Genomic DNA, 10,861 nt, shown 5'->3' with positions numbered 1-10,861 from the left:
AAAAGAACGGGGTGAAAATGACTAGAATTCATTGTATAAATGTATGAAACTGCCAAACAATGAAAAGGGAGAAAGTCGATGCATTTGTTCAGAGTGCTTTCCTGTCTCCTTCCCTCTCTCCCCACTCTTCCCTCCCTTTTCATGTGTGAGACAGAGTTTTGGACACAGTTGCTCTTGCTAAGATCTGGGTCTATAACCATGACCAAAATGTTAGTAAGCTCATGAAAGAAAATTAGCTGTGATCAAGAGAAAGAAATCAGACAGTGAATGCTACAAAAGTAAGGAAAGATGAGAGTGAATTGTTGATCAAAACCAGAAAGTGAAACCCAAATTTCAAAATATAATCACATTCTGAGGCTTTGATGAGATGACAGGTGTGTGATGTTAGAGAGTACTGAATTTGCTTAAAAATACAGAGCCAAGTTCAATGGTGCAGCTGAAGCATGCATTCAATATTTATATTTCATTTAATATCTTGCCCATGTCTCTGTTATGAGAAAGGACTTCCGTAATGTCAAGTTCAAAACCTTGTAAATTTAATACTATCCAACAAGAAATAAAAAAGAGCCACTAAAATGAACATTACCAAATCCTTACTGGTGATGGTTTTTCTTCCTCTTGAAGGATTTCCAAGGAAGTCTTGAGGACACTCATCAGGATCTTTAAGGAAAAAGGCAATGTAAACATTATAATTTATTCTTATTCACTGACCTCATTCAAAATGCAAAACAAATTAAAATGAATTTTAGACACTGTTTATGAAAACTGATTTCTTTTAGACTTTCTTTCAGTACCATTATTTGATTTGATTTGATGTATTTTAATTTTTTTGTGTGTGTGTGAGCATGAATGCATTGCTTCATGGTCACGTGTGAGCGTATGAATGTGGAAACCAGAGGTCAATGTCAGTATTCTTCCTCAATCAATTCTCCACCATCCCCTACTTTCACACCCAAACTTGAGTTTTCTTTCTCCATTGAGTCCCTTTTGTGTTGTCCAGCTCTTCCTGGGAAAGGGCCTACCGAGGCATGTGTATGACCTACTAGGAGTCAAAGCACCACAGAAAACTGATAACCCTCTCACTCACCAACCATCACATGGCAGTAGTTCTACCTTCCCCCTATTCTTTTTGTTTTTGTTTTTGTTTTGTTTTGTTTTATATGACTTGTACGACTTGATGTGCATGAGTCTTGTGCATGTCACAATCACTTTAAGTTTTTATGGTCATCTGCCCTGTTGTGTCCTGAAACTACTGTTTCCTTGATGTTATTACCTATGTCTCTTATAATCTGTCTGTTCCTTCTTCTTCAAAGACCTCTGAGCCTGTGGTGATAGGTATGCTATGTATGTCCCTTTTAGGGCTGAACACTATGGAGCCTCTTATTCTCTGAACGTTGAGAGGGGGAGGAATCTGTGTTAATTTCCATCTACTGTAAGAAAAAGCTTCTCTGATGAGGGCTCTGGTCTATGGGTATAGTGATGTCGTTAGGAGTCCTTTTGTACTATGTCACTAATGAGAATGACAGTATTGGGTTTTCCTTTAGGGCCTACAACCTATCAAGTCACAGGTTCTTGGTCCCTTTAACAATGCTAGGTATGGGTTCCATCTCATGAAGTAACCTTAGATCCAATCAAGAAGTGGTTAATTACTCCAATGACACTGATGTCGCTGTTGAAACAGTGAGCATGTCTTGTCAGGACAGTTTTGTTATAGGTTTCAGAGTTCACAACTGGGTGAGAGTGATGATTAATTTTCTCTTCAAGTACCATGAAAGATAGATAGTAAGAATTTAACTTCTAGGTAGGTAACAGCTTGATTTTGGTATGTTCTATGACTCAGTAATAGGGTCTTACCATCAAGTTTAGCAGGTAGTTTAAAGTGTTTATAATAGTCAATAATACTTAGGAGTCTGTGTGACTCCCTAGGCCAACAACACAAAAACAGGTAACTCATCCTTTTTGCCAGTTGTTTCTTTTATTTTTGTGTAATTAAAATATAATTACGCCGGGCGGTGGTGGCGCATGCCTTTAATCCCAGCACTTGGGAGGCAGAGGCAGGCGGATCTCTGTGAGTTCGAGGCCAGCCTGGTCTCCAAAGCGAGTTCCAGGAAAGGCACAAAGCTACACAGAGAAACCCTGTCTCGAAAAAACCAAAAAAAATAAAAAATAAAAAAATAAAATATAATTACATTATTCCTTCCTTTATTTTTGGCACTGTTTTTTTCGTTGTTGTTGTTTTGTTTTGTTTTAATTTACTAGCATAAAGTGTCTCGTTAGGACATTGTCCCTTATTGTACAACTCTATTAAATCTCTTCTTCCATAGATATATGTTTAGGAGGCTACTTTAGTACTAGATTTCCATATGGATTTCTCAGAAACTTTTGATGTTAATTATCCCTCCACATATCGCATCTGACACCTTGCTTTTTCATCTCCCATCCCAATTTAACCCTTCCTATTCCATTACCTCCTGTCAACTCCTTATGCCACTGTCTTCTAGCTTCCGTCCCTTGAAAACATTCTCTGCCATGATTCCTTACTAAATTTATGACTTCTATAAGCATTCCAAATAGAACACATGTAGCTAAAAATTCACAGCTACTATCCATTAATAAAAGAAAACATGCCACATTTTAATGTCTTGATTACTTCACTCAGAATTATTGTTTCTAGCTCCATACCCCTTTAATATCATAACATTGTTTATCTTAACAGCTAAATAGCATTTCATTGTGTAAATATACCATATTTCCACCATCTATGTATTAGTTGATGGACAAGTAGGCTATTTCTTTTCCCTGGCTAGTGTGAATAGAGTAACAATGAAGATGGATGAAAAAGTATTTCTGTGGGAAGATGTAGAGTCCTTTGTGTAAATGCTGGAGAGATATATAGCTGAACTGTGTGGGAGACCTATTTTCAATAATTTGTAGGAACCTCCATGCTGATTTCCATAGTGATTATAGCAGCTTGTCCTGGCACCAGCAGTGCATAGGTGTCCTTCTTTCTCCATATCCACACTAATATCTGTTTTCACTTGTTTCTTTGATCTTAGCCATTCTGCCTGGATAAGATACAGTCTTAAAAGAGTTTTAATTTGGCATTTCCTGAAGGCAAAACATGGTGAACATTTTCCAAAAAATTCCTAGATAATTGTATTTCATCTTTGGAGAGCTCTCTTTTAGATCCATGCCCCACGTTTCAGTTAGGTTGTTTTCCTGCTGTTTGATTTTTTGAGTGCTTGGTGTATTCTAGATAGTTACCCTCTGTCAGATATATAGCTGGTAAGACATTTTCCCAGTCCATGCACTGCCACTTCAATTGAAAGATGGTGTCATTATTGTTTAGAAGATTCTAGTTTCACATAGTCCCATTTGTCAATTTTTTATTTTAATGTCATGCTATTAGAGTTCTATTCAGAAAGTTCTTTCTTGAGCCCATGAGTTCAATCTTATTCCCTACTTTCTCTTTTCTCAGATTCAGGGTATCAGGTGTTTTGTTGATGTCTTTGATCCATTAATAATTGAACTCAATGCAGGTGAGAGTTAGTTAGGGATCTATATTTTTTCTTCATGTAGCTATCAAGTGTGTTGAAGATCCTGTCTTTCCTTCAGTGTGCCTTTTTGGCTTCTTTGTCTAAAATCAGTTGGCCTCAAGTGTGTAAACTTGAAAAATGTGTCTGCTTATATACCAGTACCATGTTGTTTTTAATAATATATCTCTGTAACAGGTATAACTTGAAATCTGGAATGGTGATATTTAAAGAGCTTATTTTATTATTCAATATGGTTTTGACTATACTGGTGTGTGTGTGTGTGTGTGTGTGTGTGTGTGTGTGTGTATGTGTGTGTATGTGTGTGTGTGTTTCCAAATGAAATTAAAGATTCTTTTTTAATTTATGTGAAAAATTGTGTTGTAAATATGATGAAGATTGGGATAAAGCTCTAAATTGCTTTTGATAGGATGGCTGATTTTACAATATTAATCCTACTCATCTGTGAGCATAGATCTTTCCATCCTCTCATGTCTTCTTAAATTTCTTTATTTAGTGTCCCAAAGATATTCTTTTGTTATGTCTCAAACCCGGAACAAATGGATGAGGTGACTATATAAATCAAAACAGACACTGGGCTCAAGATTCTCCCTGCATCGCTCAGTTCCTACCTTCTACAGGGTATGTCTAGCAAACCCTGCTCCCTACCCTAAACTTTTCTAATCCAGAGCTGTGCTGCCCTTCCCCCACCTGTCCTTTCCTATATAACCCAACCATTTTGGTTACCTGGTCCTTTCGTCTACTCTCCTGGCCAGTCTCTTGGCCCAGGCTACCCCTTTGTTAGGCAGCTGCTCTGCTCTCTCCTCTGCCCCATCTCTTCACATGACCCAGATCAGTCTGGTCATGTCCACTCTGGACTCTCCCAGATGTCCCTGCCTCTGGCTATGCTCTCCCTCTTATCTACAGTAAACCTCCTCCACCATACCTAGGAATAGTCGTGTCCTTTACTTTTTATTTCTTTTTTTTTTTTTCATTTAATTTTAAAATTCTCCCACTTCCTTAGTGCTATTTATTCCAAGATATTTTATGGAGACTGTTGCGAATCAGGATTGTTTCCCTGATTTCTCACATTTTCCATTTGTATATAAGAAGACTACTGATTTCTATGCATTAATTTTCTATTCTGCTTCTTTGTTGAATTATTTAGCAACTGTAGAAGGTTTTTGGTGGAGTTTTTAGGGCAGTCACTCTTTTCCTTTCTTTTTAATTTATTCTTTGTGTTTTTTGTATCATGCATCTCCATCCCATTCATTTCTCCAACTCTTCGTATCCATCCTCTGCCTTTGCAACCTCCCCCTACAAAATAATATAAAGTTTAAGAGGAAAAAACAGAAGAAAAGAAAAGAAATAAAGAAAAGCTAATCTTACCATGTAAACTGTGATGTGACACTCTGAGTCACACAGTAAACCCTTTTATCCGTATATCTTTACTAGCCAGTGTTCATTGCAGAGTCATTGGTCTGGTTTGAGGCCTCTGGTTTCTGCTATACCATCACACTAACAAGCTGGGCCTTCACTGGAACTCCTCTTGACTAGCCTGCTGTTGCAGCTTTGGGTCTGCAGGACTGGCCCCTTCAAGTGCTCCAGCAGATCATAGATGAGGTGGATGTTGGGGTGGGTCAACTCATAACCCTGGTACTGGGCCTGGGTAGTTGCAGGTTGGTCAACTTGCCAGCTCTCCCTGGTCCCCGCCACCAGGGTGAAATTTCCTGCATTGCCCTGGCTAGTTCACCCCTTGCAGCAATGAACAAGGGAAGTGGCCATTCCTTCTGCTTTCTCATCCTCGAGGTCCCTTCTCCCACACCTACACCTTCAGGGCCAATCTACTGTGTGGCCCAGGTGTGGCAACTAGGGCCGCTCTCCCGAGTGTTGCAGTTGATGAGCAGCAGCAACTGCTCTTCTGCTCTTATGAACTCAGGGCCAGCTCTCCCATCTGCCTCAGGAGCCAATGAGGGAGGGGCATTTCTCCCCTGCACATGACAGATGAGTGATGGAGACAGCTCGCCCATACTTACAACTTTGGGGCTGGCTCACCCACACTTCTGACAATAACATTGGTTCTATTGTGCTGCCCAGGCAAGGCACAGGGCCTAAAGCAGCAGTTCTTTTTTTTTAATCTTGATATAAAGATATTCACACTATTGTTTTTAATGATTAATTTTTGTTTATGGGTGTTTTGCCTGTGTGTGTATTTGTACACCATGTGTGCAGTACCCACAGAAGCCAGAAGAGGGCAACAGGCCTTCTGTCTGGAACTGGAGTTGCAGACAGTTGTGAACTGTCATAAGTGTTAGGAACCAAGCCCTGATCCTCTGCTGAGCCGTCTCTCCAGTCTTCTTGCTATTTTATTGTTTAAAAAATCTGGGTGTAGGGCGGGTAGTGGTGGAGCACATCTTTAATCTCAGCACTTGGGAGGCAGGGGCAGGTGGATCTCTGAGTTTGAGACAGTCTGGTCTACAGAATGAGATCCAGGACAGTCAGAGATACACAGAGAAACCCTGTCTCAAAACACCAAACAAACAAACAAAGCCAGAAAAAATGAGTAAAAGGCTATAAACAGCCCAAACGGAATCTATGGAAAGAAAACTATGACATGCTTTTGGTAGAAATAATCTGACATAGAAATTTACTTACATCTTTTTTAAAGGGCAAGGCAGAATCGAATTCCTTCATCAGTATCTCTGAAGACATGCTCAATGCCAGAGCTTTGGCTTGCTTTGCAAACTTCCAAAGAGGTGACCTTGGCAGCCTGGCAAACCCTTTGGGACCAGTGTAATGCCCTTGGGATTAGTGACAACTAATATAAGGCACAGCGGCTTGGGTTTGCCAGACCTCTTTGACCTGTTCCCACAGGCAACAGGTGACTTGGCTCACTATCAGGTAATTTGGATCGTCATTAGAAAGGGAGATTTCACTCTAGTGATGGAACAGGTGAGCTCAGCTGAGCTGTCCAGGCCTTTCTGCTCACCAGAGAGATGCCAGCAATGGATCTCCCATCTTCAATCAACTCATTGGGTGACTCAGTGGACTAGGGTCCCATTGATTAAAATAGGCTGGGAAAGCTGTCACTGGGTGGGGAAGGGAAGCTACTTTATTGCATTGATGGTCCTGTAAGAGAAAGCAAAGCCAAGCACAGGGCCATCTGCTCTTGAACAACAATCACTTCACTCTTGTCAGCTTTAGAGTCCAGGCGCTAGGTGACAACAAGGACAGAGAGATGAGGACCCCCTCCTGGGGATCCTGGGTCTAGGTCAAATCTCCTTCCATTCCTAGCATCGTTATCTTTGTGGTCGAGGTCGTTTAGGGGGATTTAAGGTTTATGATTCCATTTCCTGGCCAGTACAGAAAAGTAGCATAAACTGCTGAGTCTTTAGCAGTGTACCACACCATTGTCACAGTCTTTTCGGACTGCACTATCAAGAGTTTGGAGGCATAGATGGCCTCCCCATTAATCTGCAGCCACTTGCCAACAGCAAGAAGTCTTTCTTGGAAGATGGGAACGATCAGTCCATCCTTAGTTGGTCCAATGTTGAGAAGATAGTTGCCTCCAAACCTTACTGTCTGAACCAGTTCCTCAGTGATTTCATTTTCATTGGCAATGGTAGACAAGGTAATGTCACGCCGATAGCCCCAGGACGACCTGTCCACGCTGGTGCACATCTCCCACCTGTGGCTTGGCAAGCTGTGTGGTGTGTATTTATCTTGACAGTTGTAGTATCCTCCATAATGACAGGAGCAGTTCTGACGCCACCGGTCATTCACTAACACCTGATCCTTGACAGGGCTATCATTATAGAGCCAGGCAAGGAAAGCTGTGGAGTTCCAGTAAGTATCAGGACACTCCCACTCCCCATCAGACCAGATCAGGTCGGGCTTGTAGCTGTTAACAAGGTCATACAGCTCTGACATTGTTTTTTCATTGACAAAATACAGAGTTTTGAAGTCATTCTTCTCATCAAGCAGGTAGAGTAGATGGAACCATTCCAAGAGTGAGTGGTAGAAGCCATAGCGTAAGTTCCTCTTCCGAACAGCAGCTCTCAACTCATCGACCAAGTCACAATGGGGCCCCACGTCCTTTGAGTTCCAGTTCCAAGACACAGGACTCGGCCAGTTTGTGAATTCTTCATGATGCTTTGTGGTCAGGACCACATACTTGGCCCCGGCAGCCTGGAAGAGTTCGGCCCACTGGTCCGGGTGGAAGAAGCGCGCAGTAAACTGCGGTCCGAAATCGGCGTAGCTGAAGCCGGGCGGGTAGTTGGAAGTATCAGTGAAATAATTTTACGATTGGGGTCACCACAACATGAGGGACTGTTCTAAAGGGTCATCACATAAGGAAGGTTGAGAATGTGTTTTGGAAATATCATTATGTCATTTGCATATGAAGATACTTTGACTTCTTCCTTGCCTTTTTGTGTGAACTTCATCTCTTTCATTTGTCTTTCTGCTTTGGCTAAGACTTCAATAAATACAATAAACAGGTATGGAAAACCTGAAAATCCCTGTCTTGTAAGATTGTATTGGAAATGCTTTGGATTTTTCACCATCTAGCATGTTGCTGGCTGTGGGTTTATAGTGTATGGCATTTTTGTTTATTTGTTTGTTTTTTCCAAGACAGGGTTTCTCTGTGTAGCTTTGCGCCTTTCCTGGAACTCTGTAGCCCAGGCTGGCCTCGAACTCACAGAGATCCTCCTGCCTCTGCCTCCCAAGTGCTGGGATCAAAGGCTTGCACCACCACCGCCCAGCTAATATGGCAATTTTTATGTTGAAATATATCCTCTGTGCTCCTAGATGCTCTAGAACTTTATAATGAAGAAATGTTTGATTAATCAAAGTCCTTTTCTGCATCTGATGAGATGTTCATGTCGTTTCTGTCCTTGGGTCTGTTTATATGGTAGATAGCATGCATTGATTTACATATGTTGACCCATACATGCATTTGTAGGTTGAAGCTGACTTTATCATGGCAGATAATCTTTTTGATACATACTTGAATTTATTTTGCAAGTATTTTATTGAAAACTTGTACATCTGTGCTCATTATGAATGTCCAAATAAAACATATGATTTTATTTCTTTGTTGAAACGGTGTCCAGCTATGAGATCAAGGTTATTCTGGCTTCATAAAAATAATGTGGAAGTGTTCCTTCTTTGTTAATTTTCAGAATATTTTGATAGTATTAGTGCTCTTTCAAGGTCTAATAAATTTCTGTGATGCATCCATCTGGAACTAAGCTTTTGTTCCTTTTCAATTATTGCTTCTATCTCATTGGTTGTTAAATATTATTGAATTTATTTAATCTTAATTTGATTTTGGTCATCATATTTATCTAGAAATGCATCCCTTTCCTTTAGATTTTCCAGTTTAATGAAATATAGATGTTTAAAGTATGTCCTAGGATTCTTAGATTTCTTCAGAATCTCTTGTAACATCTCTCATTTCATCTCTGGTTTTGCTGAATTCTCTTTTTTATTTGTTTATTTGTTTGTTTGCATGGCTGAAGAGTTCTCTTTCTTGTTAATGTTTTCAAAGAAGCAACTCTTTGTCCCGTTCCTTGTATTTGTTTCTGTTTCTTTATTTATGGGTCTAACTTCTGATTTCTCTGGTGTATTGTCTACTCTTGTTTTTCTAATGCCTTCAGGTGCGGCACTAATATATTAATATGAAATCAGTTCAGTTGTCTGATGTAGGCACTTCCAGATCTTTCCTCTTAGGACTGCCTTCATCGTGCCCATTAGATTGAGGTATATTGTATTCTCATCTTTATTCTGTTGTAAGCTTTTTTAAATTTCCCTTTTAATTTTCCCTTGACACAATTCTCATTCAGTAGTGTGTTGTTAACTTCCCTTCATGAACTTTCTATCATTTCTATTGTTGTTGACATCTAACTTTATTCCTTTGTGGTTAGATAAAATGCAAAATGTCTTTTCAACTTTTCTGAATTTGTTTATATTTGAATTGCATTCTAATATGTGATCTATTTTGGAGAAAGTCCCATGGGCAATTGAGAATAAGGTTTATTTTTTAAGTTGTTAGGAATGGAAAATATGGGAATCCTTGTCTTGTAAGATTTTATTAGTCATTATTTGAGTTTTTCTCCATTTAACATGATGCTGGCTGTGAGATTATTGTATTTTGCCTTTATTAAGTTGAACTATACCTCTTGTTCTGTAGATGTCTGTTAGAACCATTTGATTTATAATGTCATTTATCTTCAGTTTTTCTATTAAGCTTGTGTTTAGATGACCTATCTATTGGTGACAATGTGTACTGAAGTCAGCACTATGACGGTGTCTGTATCAATCTGTGATTTTTAGATTAGTAATATTTGTTTTATAAAATTGGGTACACTTGTGTTTTGATCATATGTGTTTATAATTGTAATATTCTCTTGTTGGTTTCTATCCTTTAATAAGTGTGTTAGTGTCCTTCCCTATCTCTTCTGAATAGTTTTGATTTCAAATCTATTTTTTCAAATATTGGATAGTTACATCTGCTTATTTCTTAGTTTCATGACCTTTCAAGTAAATATCAAGAGGTATCAGTCATGGATGTTGAAGGATGCTTCTTTATTATTATTGTTGATGTTATTGTTACTATTATTCTACATATTACCTTACGACTACAGCTCCTTCCCCTCTCTCCACTCCCAGCATTCTTTTCCCCCTGACCTCCTCTCTCACCTATATCCACCTCCCTCTCCATCTATTCTCAGAAAAGAGCAGGACTCACAAGGACATCAACCAAACATGGAATAATATGCTATAATAATACAATGAACACACCATTATATAAGGGCTGGACAAGGCAATCCAGTAGGAAGAAAAGTGACCCACAAGCAGACAAGAGAGTCAGATAACACTCCTCTACCCCTACCCCAGCTCCCACTGTTAGGAGTCCCTTAAGAACACCAAGCTACTCAGCCATAAGATATATGTAGAGAATCTAGGTCAAACCACTACAAGCTCCCGATCTCTACCAGCCTCCATGAGTCCCTATCACCTGATTCTGTGTGCCATGTTCTTGGGGTGTCTTTGTCCCCTCTGGGTCCTCTAATCCTTCTTCCCTCTCCCTCCACAGGAATCCCAGAGCTCTGCCTAATGTTTGCCTGTAGGACTCTGCATCTGTTCCCATCATTTGTTGGATGCAGTCTCTCTGGTCTCTTGGATTATGATTCTGCTAGGCTCTGGTCCCAGAACACTCTGCAGGAAGGACGAACTGTAGGTCAAAGGTTGTCGTGGCTGGGTTGATGTCCCAATCTCTCCACTTGAGACCTTGCCTGGGTACAAAAGATGGCTGGTTCAGGCTC

At 40.0% G+C, this 10,861-nt stretch overlaps 1 pseudogene; it reads right to left on the bottom strand.

Annotated features, from left to right (window-relative positions):
• Positions 1-6,713: 6,713 nt before the first annotated feature.
• Positions 6,714-7,826, bottom strand: LOC131924972 (tissue alpha-L-fucosidase-like; annotated as a pseudogene).
• Between the last annotated feature and the right edge of the window lie 3,035 nt (positions 7,827-10,861).

This window comes from Peromyscus eremicus, chromosome 15 (genome assembly GCF_949786415.1).
Source record: "Peromyscus eremicus chromosome 15, PerEre_H2_v1, whole genome shotgun sequence".
Lineage (NCBI taxonomy): Eukaryota > Metazoa > Chordata > Mammalia > Rodentia > Cricetidae > Peromyscus > Peromyscus eremicus.
The sequence above is the reverse complement of the archived record's forward strand: the minus strand, read 5'-3'. Positions and strand labels throughout refer to the sequence as shown.